The sequence below is a fragment of the Periophthalmus magnuspinnatus genome, chromosome 10 (genome assembly GCF_009829125.3).
Source record: "Periophthalmus magnuspinnatus isolate fPerMag1 chromosome 10, fPerMag1.2.pri, whole genome shotgun sequence".
Lineage (NCBI taxonomy): Eukaryota > Metazoa > Chordata > Actinopteri > Gobiiformes > Gobiidae > Periophthalmus > Periophthalmus magnuspinnatus.
In genome coordinates, this window is record NC_047135.1 from 18,542,353 (window position 1) to 18,558,136 (window position 15,784).

Consider the following 15,784-nt stretch of genomic DNA (forward strand, 5'->3'; position numbering starts at 1 on the left):
AGTGTAATACTTTAAGAAAACCAACTCCTATAATACAACCCCATGTAAAGGTGGCTTTCCCCACTGAACTGAAAACTGATGTATTCATCTTCATTTGTAGAGACCACTTGTGCTTAATTGTTTTAAACCATTATGGAAGAGTTTCACTGTGCTGGACTGAAAACCATGCTTTAGCTATGTTAGTAACTTGTGAAACACAAATATTCTCTAACATGACATACTTGTCACATACTTGTCAGATCTCAGAAGCTAAGTGAGGCTGCCATTGTAACCACACTTGTGTAAATGTGGTCTGTGTGTAAGAGTCCAACTGCGATTGGTGGTCGGACTGGCCAATGGTGCTTCACGTCCATCAGTCCACCCCAGGGTAGCTCTGACTACTTACCATTACTGAGTATGAATTGAATGAACAATGTAATTTAAAACGCTTTGGGTGTCTTGAAAGGCACTGTAAAAATCCATTGAATTATTATTATTATGATTATGATGATGATTATTAATATTATTATACAGAATTTCAAGAATTATGCAAATTAACCTTTTAACAAGCATTTGGAGCAATGGTGCTTTAGCATTAATGCTATAATGCAAGATTAATGCCACAACTTGGTGCCCAGTAATTTGGCTTAATGACCAGCATATAGACAAAGACTGTCTCTCTCTGGAGAAATGTGCCTGTAACCGAACACTGAGCATATTTTCAGTAATATGCATGTAAACTTTGACTCTGCGAGAGGCTAAATACTGTGGCTGATGGTGTTAAACAGGATTTAAATACGTTTTTTTCTATAGACTGGTAATGCATTCATAAAGCACAGGAGCTGCAGTTTGAATAGATGTTGCTTCATTGGCATTCACTCTGGTCCTGCCCTGTGCAAAGAGCTGAAGTGTGCATAAGCAGTGGTCACTCCGGCCCATAATTCCTCCCACAAATCACCTTTCACACCAAATGAATTCCCCCTGTGAAGCATATGAGTGCTTATAAATGAACTAGGATATTAACTAGCACCGCCATAAGGATTCCGGTGACTGCCCAGCATGCATCACCTCCCCACACTGCTGTAATAGAATGTGATAACAAATCCAAATTATAACAGGAGAAAGCGCCTTCATTTGTCTAACAGAGCACGAGCAAGAGAGGGGGGGCAAACGAGGAGCGGGAGAAGACTTTTTTCTTCACTGTAGAAAATAGATCATTATGAAAATCCATGTGTTGCGTTTTGCCTTGGAAAAGATGGATGATTTTGCGTCCCTTCTGCCAGCCATTATTGCCTCAAATAAAGACGAAGGAGTGGGCTGGAGAAAGGATGCTGGTCGGGGTGGCTGCAGTGTGAAGTTTGGAGAAAGAGCGATTGTTGTAAATGAAGCTCCAGTCTGTGTGGGCGGCTGGAGGTATACTACTGTAGACTGCGGTTACTTTGAACAAATGCAAATACATGGACTTAGATGGGTAACAGGCTTTGAAATATGGTTTAACTCATTTGACTGAGGTAGATGATAGAAAAAAGTCTAATCTTTTGCCTGATATAATCCTTTTTATTTTATTTTATGTTTTAATCAGTTGAATGCACTGTAGGCCTGTTTATTTAGAGGAGTTTCATATGTTGTCTGGAGTAATGTGGGCATCTACTTCTCTGAGGCAATATAGAAATTTAGCTACCAACAGTTCCTTACGTCATCTGATTCATTATCATTATGGATCTTGGATGCTTGGATGTTTCATCCTGGACAGTAGCTCTCACACTCACTAGTTCTTGGCCTCCTACCTTATGGTTCGCATACAGTCTCAGGGTGCTGGGTTTGGGACAGAACTTGCCATGCACGGTCAGGAGCTTTTGGGTCATCTGTGGCCTGTATCTCCTCCTTTGGCCTATGATTCCTGCTGGGTATCTGGTTATCGGTAGGGCATAGCTGTTTATTGCCTGGGTTTTGTTCTTGCCATTGAGCTGACTCCTGAGGAGACTTGCCTTACTCGCTGGAGGTATTTGACCTCATCTGTGAGTGTGACACCATCATATTGTAGCATTTGAAAACCTCCATTGTCAGATTGAAGATTTGGTGTATGGTTCATATCTCTGGGCCAATGCACATGAAACAAAAACTGGCACAATGTTTATTGTGCAATAGCTTGAGAAAGTGGTGCCATTATTCAGCCCCAAAGGTGTGTAGCAGTGTAAAGGACTTTTAGCCATAAAATTATTAATGCTATGGCTAAAAGTCCTTATGGGTTAACATTTGTGGATTTCTGTTTTTTATATTTTTTCAAAAATGATAAATCTTACATATAGTTACGTAGACCCTTGCCTACCATCTGAGAAGATCAAATTCATGAGAAAAAGAAAGACATTAAAATCACAATGCAAACAAATCACATACATAATCATCATAAAATGAACAAGAAGAGTGCCGAATGAAAACCTTTCAGTCATATGCACAGATAAATAGAACCGTTTTGAGCCTGAGTATTGTTTTGTCAAAGTAGAGGCCTGCCTCATCTGTTCCAGATTTTAGCTGCCTAAAACTGAAACACTGATTCCCCATGTTTAATCGTGACTCTGGGAGCAAGCAGGTGGCTGGTATCTGAGGTCATCAGAGTGCGAGCCACAGGAAGTGCAGAGACCTGTGCTCAGGACCCAAGCAGCAGAATTCTGGTTGTACTGCAGCTGCCTTATCGTTTGTTTGGAGAGTTACTGGAGTTATTGGAGACAAAGGCATAGATAAGTCTCTCCAAGTCTGGTTTAGACTGTATACCTTTTGCAGTTTTTTAGATGCTAAAAAGCTGCAGATGTTGCTGATTTGATGTGGCTGTTAAACATTATCTTTAAGTCCATTATTACCTCTAGATTTCTAGCCTGATTTTAAGGTTTTAGGGAGAGAGACTGGAGGTGACTGCTCACACTTTCTCTATGTTTCTGTGGGCCAAAGATGATGAGTTCAGTCTTGTCTGAGTTTAGCTGGAGAAAGTTGTTTTGCATCCACACACTGATCTGTTGGATGCAGTGGCAGAGTGTATCCACTGGTCCATATTCACCTGCTGCCAGTGAGACATAAGTAGATCTGAGTGTCATCCGCATAGTTGTGGTATTTTCAACCTTATTTCATGAAGAAAGTTATCAAATGAAGAACATGAAATAAACAGGTGGTATTGTTTTCACATTGCTCAGATCAGGTTCAGCTCTCCAAGGTGCTTCATTTGTCTCAATCACAAAGAACCCTCCAGGCCTTCAGGGGCTCCACTTGACTCATCTGCCATCAGCGCGATCAAATCAGCACAATTTTGACTTTTCTGACAAACTTTAGACAGTCTGTCAAACACCATGGGAGACCCCATCAAACTGGATATAGACATGTAAAATTATTAAAGGTTTGTTCCAAGATAAGTAGTTATTTAGAAAGTGGTTCTATATTGTGGCACAAACTTTGTAGTGTTTTTGCTAAAGCAAGCACTATTTTAGTCATGTTTAACATATGTCTCTGAAAATAGAAGTAGCAATAGCAGCAACAATGCAAGACTTCCTAAATAGCTGCCATTTTGTCGATAGCGTTACGATAGAGTTCATTTTATAATTAGCCAATGTAATTATATAAAATATTAAGGTAATACTTTTTTAATAATTTCCATTTGTCCAAAAAATTTGATCTCGGTGTTTCCAAGAAGAAATGGTTTGCAAACCTATCCCAAAACCTTAAACTTACATGTTTCTAAACCTAACCCTAATCCTAACCCTAAACTTAACCTGATTGTTTTAGTGGCAATGCTCGCAAATGGTGATGTATTTTTTTTCACAAAGTGGCTGTGTGTTTGGGTTAAAATGGTGCCACCCTGATGCATCAATGGAAAGTAAAATAAAAGCCAGTGTTGTTAATAGCTATAATTTTAGGTCCAAATTTAGCTTTGCCTCGTCTGTTTAAAATTGAATTACCATGGTTATAAAATAATGTTCAGTCCTGCCCCATCGATGAAATGCCGAACCTTTAGGGAGTCCTGCTAAAATACATGAGCATGTGTAGCTAAGTAATTGAAGCAGTCTTTTTGTGCCTTGTTCAACATCTGAAGGGCATTGGCAACTGTGGTATATCTATGAACCAGGAGACTTATGGAACCCTGCATATGAGTAGAAAGAGTGTGAGAAAGAGAGTGTAGTTTAAGGCCCTGTTTAAAAATGTTACAGTTTTCAAATAAGCACAATCAGTGGTCCAAACTCATTACGCACATATTCTGAACATCTTAATTCTACACTTCAATCAATTCCACCAATCCTTATGGCTCAGATTTTTATTATTTGGTATTGTCATGTTCCCCAGCTTTAAACCGATAACGCTTTACCCAGTCTGCCTGACTCTGTTGTCCCCTGCACACTGTGGATGCAGTGCCTGATGGAGCTGAGCTGATTGCTAATAATCCTGTGTTAATGAGTGAGAGGATGTGCGGCTGTGTGGTCTGAGACCTGCACCTGATCGGTCTATGGTCTTAGGCCTACACCTGCTTGGTCTATGGTCTTAGGCCTACATCTGCTCGGTCTGTGGTCTGAGGCGTACACCTGCTCGGTCTGTGGTCTTAGGGCTACACCTACTTGATCTGAGGTCTACACCTGCTCGGTCTGTGTCATGAGTCCAGTCTGCCCTTGTGTTTCTGTGCTGTCTTCCCTCCCTTCTGTGTCTATGCCTGGAGCTTGGCAGAGACACAGAAGGGAGGGAAGACGGCACAGAAACACAAGGGCTGACTGGACTCCCTTCTGTGTCTATGCCTGGAGCTTGGCAGAGACTCCAGCACCACCTCATCACACCTGCACTTCATCAAGCAATCAAGATTTCACCTGGGGAGTATTAAGAGGCTGTAGATCTCTACACTCACCACCAGATCGTCAGTGTATCCTTGTGGTACTGTCAGCTTGGCTCAATCTCATTTTTTGTATTTTGCTTCTCTTGCTCAGTCAGACTTTCTTGTTTTTTTGTCAGATCTTGCCCCCTGGACTACCCGTGCACTGCCGCCTCTGATCTAGCTCATCTTGTCCCATGCCAGAGCGTCACACAACAACCCAGCCCTTCGCCACCAGCTACGCTAACCATCTTTCACATTTATATTGTAAATAAACTCTGTTGAACTGTTTTTCGAGTCTGCATCCTTGGTCAATCCGGATGTTACGACAGTCTGTGGTCTGAAGCCTACATCTGCTTGGTCTGTGGTCTTAGGCCTACACCTCCTCATTCTGTGGTCTTAGGCCTACACCTGCTCGGTCTGTGGTCTGAGGTCTACACCTGCTCGGTCTCTGTTCTGAGGCCTACACCTGCTCGGTCTGTGGTCTGAGGCCTACACCGGCTCAGTTTGATGTGTGCTCCCGCTTAGACAAGTATTAGTCCCACGAACAGTGGAGTGCTTCAGAAATGGTTCAATGAAGCTGGACGCCTGTTACAGTCACAGTACTCCATGCACTGTGTTCTCCTTTTCGTGTGCTCTCCTTTTCGTGTGCTCTCCTTTTCGTGTGCTCTCCTTTTCGTGTGCTCTCCTTGCTGTGTGCTCTCCTTGCTGTGTGCTCTCCTTGCTGTGTGCTCTCCTTGCTGTGTGCTCTCCTTGCTGTGTGCTCTCATTGCTGTGTGCTCTCCTTGCTGTGTGCTCTCCTTGCTGTGTGCTCTGCTCTCACTGTGACATCTCTGCTCTAATTAGAGATTGTTTTCCCACTCACAGGCTAAATGTGTCCAGTGGGAATTCCCTGAAGAAAGCAACATTTCAGTTTTAGTTTCTTGTTTGAATTCTGCAGCTTCTGATTTTGTTTTATTCTAAATAACTAATAATCTTTCTTTGAGCAAGTTACCTTCTGATTGGCATGTGTGTCAGCCTCAGCCTAATACACTTAGTACAGTCTCCCCTTTCTGCCTGTGTCTTTGTGATTTAGTCCACCCACCCGCTGCATTGGTGTACACTATCAGCACATCAGTTCTACTTCCTCTGTAGGCCAGGGGGAATCAATTACACAACTAACATTCAAAACTTAACAATTGAGGCTACACTTGCTACTTTTTGGGTGATTTTAGTCAATACCAATTTTGGTTTAACCTTATGGATGAAAACATTTCAATTATAAGTATCATATTGTTATGACAAATAGATGGGTTGAATTGGGAATTTGCAGTCCCCATGTCCAACACTTTCGGTTTACATAGCTCCCACTCTACAATAGGGGTGTGCAAAATATTGTAATGTTGATATATCATATTGTTTAATGTAATTATACTGTAAATGATTCATTTACAGTATCGATATTTTGAGCTGCTTTATCGATATATTAAGATTTTATTGTATATTTTACCAATTTACTTTGTGACAGAGATGAAGGAAATTGTTTATGTAATACTTTTGACATATTCACTGTTTTGTTCATTAAAAATGATTTATTTATTTTGCACAGGTAATGGTTTAACAAAGGCTTATAGTATCACAGCCATGATTTAGTAGTGATGTTGTCCCTTTACAAGTAAATGTTGATTTTGTATAAGCTATGAATAAATAAGCAATGACTAATGCAACAGTTTTATGCAATCTTCTAGTTAGTAATATACATTAAACAAAGTGCATTTTGTTATGTCCATTAATCTTCAGTAAATGGAAGATAAATACAGCATTAATTAATTAATGCATTAATTTTATTTCTGTAAAAATGGGGTAGATCTTTAAGTAAGGATCCAAAAGCCTTTATTTTTTACCTGTTCGGAATTGTATTGTATCAAATCGTCCAGAATCAAAAGTACACTGCATCGAGACACATATCATATTGTGGCCAATAAATCGAGGAAGGTATCTATTCTTCGGATATCATTCTTCTGAATGACACCCGTCGGACACCAATTAGTGTTATCAACCCTATTACCCTGTCTTCTATCATTAAATAATGTCAGACAAATACTTTGCACGGACAAACAGAATATGCTGCAGCTCCTGACCCCTCATACAGACGAGCTATCCCAATGTGCTGCTGGTGGAGAGGGTTTTGACACAGTAGGTTTGACTAAGTTCAGTATTATTGACATTTGCCTAACAGTATTGGTTCCCAAAAAAAATGTATCATGGTTGGTTATAGTGATTTTGTCATCCCTTCTGTCCAGGTGTCCTCACACACTAATGCACTTCTGCCTGGTCAGTGCATGCCCTGTTACTGCTTCTTTATCATCAAGAGGTCTCCACAACACACCAAGTACACAGTCATGTTCCACATTTACCTTCAGATTCTCAATCAGACACAGTTTTGTAACTGAAGTAGGTGATTTATGTGGTGTCTTGTGTAAGAACCACCAATCCTTTCTTTTTTTGGGCCTATACTTGACCGATTGCACCACTTCACATTCAAGCGACCGATTGCACCACTTCACATTCAAGCATACTGTATGTGTCATCCCGGATAGCAGTTTAATGTTCTTTCCTGTTTCTGACCTACTTTTTACTGTTTTTAAAACATGAAAAACAGAACTAGTTAATTTTAAATGGTTTGCAGTGGTCCAAAGTTATCCCTCACTAAGAACAACTAGCATGCTAACACACACTTCTTGATTATCAGACAGTGGAATGCTTTTAATTAGATGCACACAGCAGATAGCAGACTTACCTCAAGAGCTGCTTATATAATAGAGCTATACTGGGGCAAGACACATTTTGCTCAAATACATAGGACAAAATAAGTAATCTCTAACCATAACTGAATTCAAGTGAAACCATACAATAATAATAAAAATAACTTATTACTGTTCAGAATTGTTATGTTGGCCTCAAAAAGAGCTGAGCTGCAGCAGTGTCTTCTGCGTCTCACACAGTTTGAGCTCCATTGTTTATGGCACACAAAAGCTCCATTCCACACTTTAACACTGACACAATAAAGTTGGCAGCCTGCAGTAATCAAACTGTTAGGAGAAAGTTGTGCTACAGAGCGGCCGTTTCGCCGGATGGAGGGGATTATACGAAGCTGGCTCCACTGTGCAGTAAACAGACGGCAAAATCAATTAAGTTCAGCTTGTTATGTCTCGCGCTAAAGCTACGGCAAATATTTGATAAATGTCACATGTTTGATGAGGCAGTGTGTCCGCACGGGCTGAGATCTTCCGTAATCACCACACAAACACAGAAACATTTTAGCAACCCACCACCCGTCTGCAGCACTGACTCTGCACCCACCAACGTAGCACCTACCAGCCCACTGCTATACTGACCCTGCACCAACAAGAGTTAGATTTTAGGGTTAGGGTTAGGTTTAGGGGCCGGGGTTAGGATTAGTGGCCAGGGTTAGGGTTAGGTTTAGCGGCCATGTTTTTTTTTGTTTATATATAAAGCTCTGACTGATTATGAGTATGAGTTTGTATGTGTGACGCTCCTGCTATGCACTGGGTAAGAGAGTCCTACTGTAGTCTGGGAGAGTCCTACTGTAATCTGGGAGAATCCTACTATGGCAGGGGTGGCCACACTTTCTGACACACGGGCCATAATTCATAATTGGTTATGAAAATTAACAGAGGGGTCAGGCCAGGATATATATATATATATATATATATATATATATATATATATATATATATATATATATATATATATATATATATATATATATACTGTAACATGTAGCAAAGCATGAATATCCATGGCTCATTGTACAATTGTTCCAAATGCATTAATTAAATTAATAATTAATTTCAGTTAATTAAACACAGCAGAAAAAACTTTGAGCAAGGTTTGCCCTTAATATAATTTGGTCATGTTTGGTGGGCCGGATTAATAAGCCCAAAGGGCTGTGTGTGGCCCCCGGGCCGTAGTTTGCTCATGTCTGTACTATAGTCTGGGAAAATCATACCATTCTTCTGGAAGAATCCTACTGTGGTCGAAATGAGAGAAATCCTGCTGCTGTGGTCTGAAAGAGTCCTGCTCCTGTAACTGTCTGTAAAATATACAATTTGACAGTTTTTCTTAGCATTTGTACTGCTCAAACTAGAAATAATATTTAATGATCAATGAATTTAATTATATATTTAATAAATGATATGAAATGAATGATTATATTAAATAAATGACACCAGATGAGCACAAATCTGATTAAGGCCTTAAATTTCCTGTACTGTACTGTAATGGCTGAAGACTTAGTCTAGGTTTATAGGTCTGCTTCTTTCACAGTGGATGTGACTGAGGATCTAACTTCTGTGGTTAGGGTGGGGTTCTTGCTCTGGAGGAATTGAGACATGTACATCTTTAAGAGAGACAGTTTTGTTCACATTATATAATCTTCACATTTTGCACAATGACAAGTGTACTGTAGCACACATGTGATACAGTGAAAATTAAATAAACTTTGTCTATAAAATATATAATTAGCATTTTTATTAGTATTTCTACGACTCAAAGTAAAAACATTTAATGGTTATTATCCTTAATAAATTCAAAACAATAATAGATTGACACTAGAATAATCACAAATTGAGAATTTAAATGTCACCTTATTTTTCCCTTCTGTCCTTCTCACTTCTACAGTAGTTCTACACCTTATCCAAGTTGATGGTCCTGTCTGCTTCTAGCTTTGTCTTTTTGCGCATCAGCTGATCCAAATGTTCTACTTTTGGATGCTGTTTTGATGCGATTCATCAAACTGGAGCCTCTTTCACAGTCTGCACTGGATGCTTGAAATGTAGCACAAATATCCACAAGCCGGGAGATATTCTTTAGCTCCTCACATTTAAGTGTTGCTGCCACCATATCTGAGAATGTGCAGATTGACTCTTGTTTAAGTTTTTGCCTCATTATGTACTTGAATTCAGCATATTCACTGTTAATGTTCTCCACATGTCGGGCCGAGGCGAGTGGGGTGTTAGGAAAGAATTAATACTCCATTATACTATTTTTAATTTTATTCAGCAACGCCACCTAGAGTTAAGGAGTCTAAACTTCCGGCAGGTAACAGGGGTGAGCAATGAGTTAAAACCACAATATAATTTTATAACCATTCATTCAGACAAGGATTAAAGACCATAAAATGTTTCTATAAAATGTCCACAGGGAAAAGTTGAATTTCTGGAAGAGCACAACAATGTTTCTATAAAAATGTCCACAGGGAAAAGTTGAATTTCTGCAAGAGCACAGCAATGTTTCTATAAAAATGTCCACGGGGGACGGGTCAAACCGCTATGACCCAGGCGCCCACGACAGCAGCGGGGTCCCCCTCTTACTCCTGGGCCTCCAGGCTACACCACCACGTGGACCCTGCGGGGAGGACACAGACCAGCACCAGTAGTGTGTACTAATGATCTGCTTTCACCAGCCCAACCCAGGCGTCACCGACTCACCGCTCTGGACGGCAACAAGCCGTCTAGTGTTAGTTGTGCACGCCGTAGTAGTATCGATCCGCCTCCGGGTCTGCACCTCCTCAGGCCACCGCAACGCCCTAGGTTACGCTCCTGGCTCCTCCAGGCCGGAACCGCCGGTTGCTCCTACGGGGAGGGGACAGGACAACTGCCGGGGGGGGGGGGGGGGGTACAATAGGCCCACTACAAACCCACCCCACATGCGGCCGACTCACCGAGCTGGACGGCTTTTGAGAGCCATCCAGTACTAGTATTCGCCGTAGGTCAGCCTGTCCTCCGGTCCCCTGCCTCCTCCGGCCGCCACACTGCATCACTCCAGTTCTGCGCTCCGGGCTCCTCCGGATCGCCCCGATGCCGTCTCCACAGGGCCCAGCTTCAATCCCACAACAGGCACCGGCATCAATGTCCTTCCGTGATTGGCCAAAAGGGTGGGGTCACGCCCCGAAAGTTATCCAATAAAACAATCTAAAATCACAACATGCAACAATAAAAACATGCAAATCACACAAAATGCCAAACATAAAACAGAGGTCAATATCCCCACACACAGAATGGGGGTGTGAAGAATGGCCTCATCCTTTTTTGCCAGTGTTGCAATGTCTACTGAATCATATTCAAAACAAATGTCTGAGCTCAATGCCTCAATATCAAATGCAGACCACTCCTTTAATTCATCCTCTGGAAAACGAGCATTCAAGTGATCATTGAGCTTATGAATAAAAGTATTTCTGCCAACAGCTGAAGAGGTCCTCATTGTCTCTTTGACATGGTCACTCCACTGAATGTTCTCATCCCTCAAGTATTGGGAAGGCAACTTCTCAATCTTTGCTCTTGCAAAGCAGTGCCCTTCCATTACAGTCAGTTTGCATCTCTGGAAAGCAAGACAGAGTTGTGCCATCTCAACCATCACTCTCCCAAAGCACTGAGAGATAGTCAGATATTTGTAGCAGTAATTTGCCACTGGATCTCTGTTATCACTGGATTCTTTCTTGCAGTATTCTTCCAGCACAGTGTAGTTCCTCAGAACAGCATTGACAGTTTGGTGTCGCGACAGCCGCACTTCATTCAGAGGCCTGAATGACAATGCCCCTCCCTGAACCGCCGCCTGAATGATGCCCAAATGATCATGGGAGCTATGTTGTCGGGGGTTTCATGCCCCTGGTAGGGGTCCAGGGGGATGGGTCAGACTAAGAGTGGTTCAGATCACCCCGGTGAATGAGAGGGTCATGTCCCTGCGCCTTCGGGTCGGGGACAGGTCTCTCACTGTTGTGTCGGCCACTGTTGTGTCGGCCTACAGGGCGAACAGCAGTGCAGAGTACCCGGTCTTCTTGGAGTCCCTGGGAGAGGTACTAGACAATGTACCAACCGTAGACTCCGTTGTTCTCATGGTTGACTTCAATGCTCATGTGGGTAACGACAGTGACACATGGAGGGGCGTGATCGGGAAAAACAGCCTCCCTGATCTGAACCTGAGAGGTGTTTTGTTATTGGACTTCTGTGATAGTCAGTTTGTCCATAACAAACACCATGTTCGAGCACAAGGGTGTCCATCAGTGCCCGTGGCACCAGGACACTCTCGATGATCGACTTTGTTGTCATGTCATCTGATCTCCGGCCGCGTGTCTTGGACACTCGGGTGAAGAGAGGGGCTGAGCTGTCAACTGATCACCACCTGGTGGTGAGTTGGATCCGCTGGCGGAGGAGGATGCCGGATAGACCTGGCAGACCCAAGCGTATTGTGACGGTCTGCTGAGAACGTCTGGCAGAGCCCTCTGTCAGGGGGGTCTTCAACTCACACCTCTGGGAGAGCTTCTCCCTGATCCCAGGGGAGGCTGGGGACATGGACTCCGTGTGGGCCATGTTCTTCACTTCTATTGTCGATGTGGCTGCTCGTAGCTGTGGTTGTAAGGCCTGCGGTGCTTGTTGCGGCAGCAATCCACAAACCTGGTGGTGCACACCGGAAGTAAGGAATGCCGTTAGGCTGAAGAAGGAGTCCTATCGAGCCTTGTTGGCTCGTGGGACTCCTGAGGCAGCTGATGAATACCGGCGGGCTAAGCGTGCTGCGGCTCCTACAGTTGCAGAGGCAAAAACTCGGGATTGGGAGGAGTTTGGGGAGGCCATGGAGGAGACTATCGGACGGCCTCAAAGAGATTTTGGCAAACCGTCCGACACCTCAGGATAGGGAAGCAGTACTTCACCAACACTGTTTACAGTGCGGGTGGAGAGCTGCTGACCTCGACTGGGGATGTTGTCGGGCGGTGGAAGGAATACTTTGAGGATCTCCTCAATCCCACTGTCATGTCTTCCGAGGAGAAAGCAGAAACTGAGGACCCGGAGGTGGATGCGTCCATCACTCTGGCTGAAGTCACCAAGGTGGTTAGCAAGCTCCTTGGTGGCAAGGCTCCGGGGGTGGAGATCCGTCCTTAGTACCTCAAGTCTCTGGATGTTGTGGGGCTGTCTTGGTTGGCACGTCTCTGCAACATCACGTGGCAGTTGGGGATAATGCCACTGGATTGGCAGACCAGGGTGGTGCTCCCTCTGTGCTCCCTCGGGGCTCTTTACTAAGGGCTGTCCGGTCCCTATATGACCGGAGCAGGAGCTGTGTTCATTGCCGGCAGTAAGTCAGACCTGTTCCCGGTGCATGTTGGACTCCGCCAGGGCTGCCCTTTGTCACCGGTTCTGTTCTTTATATTCATGGACAGAATTTCTAGGCGCAGTCAGGGGCCTGAGGGTGTCTGGTTTGGGAACCACAGAATCTCATCTCTGCTGTTTGCAGATGATGTTGTCCTGATGCCTCATCAAGCCAGAACCTACAGCAGGCACTGGGGCAGTTTGTAGCCAAGTGTGAAGTGGCTGGGATGAGAATCAGTTCCTCCAAATCCGAGGCCATGGTTCTCGACCAGAAAAAGGTGGCTGGCCCTCTCTGGGTGGGTGGTGAGACTCTGCCTCAAGTGGAGGAGTTCAAGAATCTCAGGGTCTTGTTCACGAGTGAGGGAAGGATGGAGTGTGAGATTGACAGGCAGATCAGTGCAGCGTCTGCAGTGATGCAGTCGCTGTATTGGTCCATTGTGGTAAAGAAGGAGCTGAGTCGCAAGACAAAGCTCTCGATTTACCGGTCAATCTACGTTCCTACTCTCACCTGTGGTCATAAGCTTTGGGTAATGACCAAAAGGACAAGATCGCGGATATAAGCGGCCTCCGTAGGGTGGCCGGGCGCACCCTTAGGGATAGGGGGAGGAGCTCAGTCACACGATAGGAGCTCAGAGCCGCTGCTGCTACATGTCGAGAGGAACCAGTTGAGGTGGCTCGGGCATCTGCTCAGGATGCCTCCTGGACGCTGGGAGTGTCCCACCGGGAGGAGGCCCCAGGAAAGACCCATGACACACTGGAGGGACTATGTCCCTCAGCTGGTCTGGGAACGCCTTAGGGTCCCACCGGAGGAGCTGGAGGACATGTCCGGGGTGAGAGAAGTCTGCGAGTCCCTGCTTAGACTGCTGCCCCCGCGACCCAGCCACGGATAAGCGGAAGAAAATGGATGGATGGAATGAGAGTGTATCCTAATTCAGAATCATTGCTAGCTCATGCCATTTTCCCCTGTCACAGTGGATCTAGAGAAAGTGGAATATACTGTTCTAAGAAGAGTTTCAACATCACACATCAAAGGTACATCTTTCCACGCCTAAATCCTCTCTGTGGGCCACACAGTGTTGTTCAGTCAGATGAGGTATTTTCCGCTTGAATAAAGTTGCAACACCGTTGTGCTTTCCTAGCATTACTGAGGCGCCAGCAGGGTGGTCAGCATCACCATTCTCTTTATGTCCAGTTCATGCTTGGAGTAAAAGTGAGTTATTGCCTGCACAATATCCTGAGCAGTGCATGCTGTCAGCTGGACGATGCTGCCAAACACGGTTTTATAGTTATTTTCCACCCTATATTTAATATACTTGACTAGCATTTTGTGCACTGCTATGTCTGTTCTCTCATCTACTATCAGGGTGTGCCAAGGCACATTTTTAATACTGTACATAATCTCATTCTGCTCCATCTCATTGATTGAATTTACAAATTCAAAAGCATAATTTTTGCTTCGCCAGCTTTGTGGTATACTCACATATTTTGCCATGTGATTGTGAATTTGTTCAACCGACAGTACTGACGTATTCATTTTACTGGCTAGAAAAAAATTGTTGATGAGAACTTTCACTTTCTCAGGATTGGATTGCTTCACAAGTGACAGTTTGATCCTCTTCTCTTGGTCTTTGGTGCTCTCCTCCAATAATGTACCAACCCCCATACCCATCTTGCGTCTTTGTATAATGTGAACCACATTCAAATGACTTTTGCTTAATGTGACGTTTGAGGTAGTCCAGCTTCCATTCTGTCCATACTTTTCCCTCCAAAAACTTGCTTGCTACTTTGGATTTGCAATTATTATTTTGTGTGCAGCGCAGATTTTCTGTGCGTGGAAACAGTGGAAGCAGTGTGCAACTGCGCACGCACACAGCTTAGAGGGAACAGTGAGGGATGAGGTTAGGGTTAGGTTTAGGAGCCAGGGTTAGGAGCCAGGGTTAGGGTTATGGTTAGAGACCAGGGTTAGGGTTAGGTTTAGAGGCCATGGTTAGGGTTAGGATAAGGGCCAGGGTTAGGGTTAGGGGCCAGAGTTAGGGTTAGGTTTAGGGTCCAGGGTTAGGGTTAGGTTTAGTGGTGATGGTTAGGGTTAGGATTAGGGGCCAGGGTTAGGGTTAGAGGCCAGAGTTAGGGTTAGGCTTAGTGGCCATGGTTAGGGTTAGGGGCCATGGTTAGGGTTAGATTTAGGGTAGGGTTAGGGGCCAGGGTGTAAGAATTGTTAGTTTCTGGTGTAAGCGTCAAAGAGGACAAAGAGACTGAAACATAAAGTCAGAAGGGTTTAATGAGTTCCACACAGGTAAAGTGAACAATGAAGCATCGGACTCTCCCGGGGTCTCCCAGTATATGTGTTTATGAGGAGGGTCTTCTTCTTATCAGCATGGTGTTATACATTAAGAAACTTTAGGCAATGTCAAACAAGGTGACTGGTTTATGACCCTCTCAAAGTGGGGGTCACACATTCCTGAGATAAGGCTTTAATCAAAATGACCAGAACGTAGCTGTTATCTTATTGTCCACAGTCCTTGCAATCTCCCACGCTGGTCTCCATAGTGTCCTCGTGGTCCCTCATGCATTCATATTTGGAGTAGTGCTGCAGTACTGGACAATACCTTACATTTCCCCCTCTTCACACTACGCCACATGTGTGAACAAACAGTGAAAGAAAAAACAATATCAAACAACCAGATAATAAAATAATAATAAAAAAAAAAAAAAAAAAAAAACATTACATAAAGTCCTAAACCCTCCAACTGTAAAACTAAAACAAGAAATATAATACTAAGGATAAAAGCAAAAACATACACATCCATAGGTAGTCTAAACACAT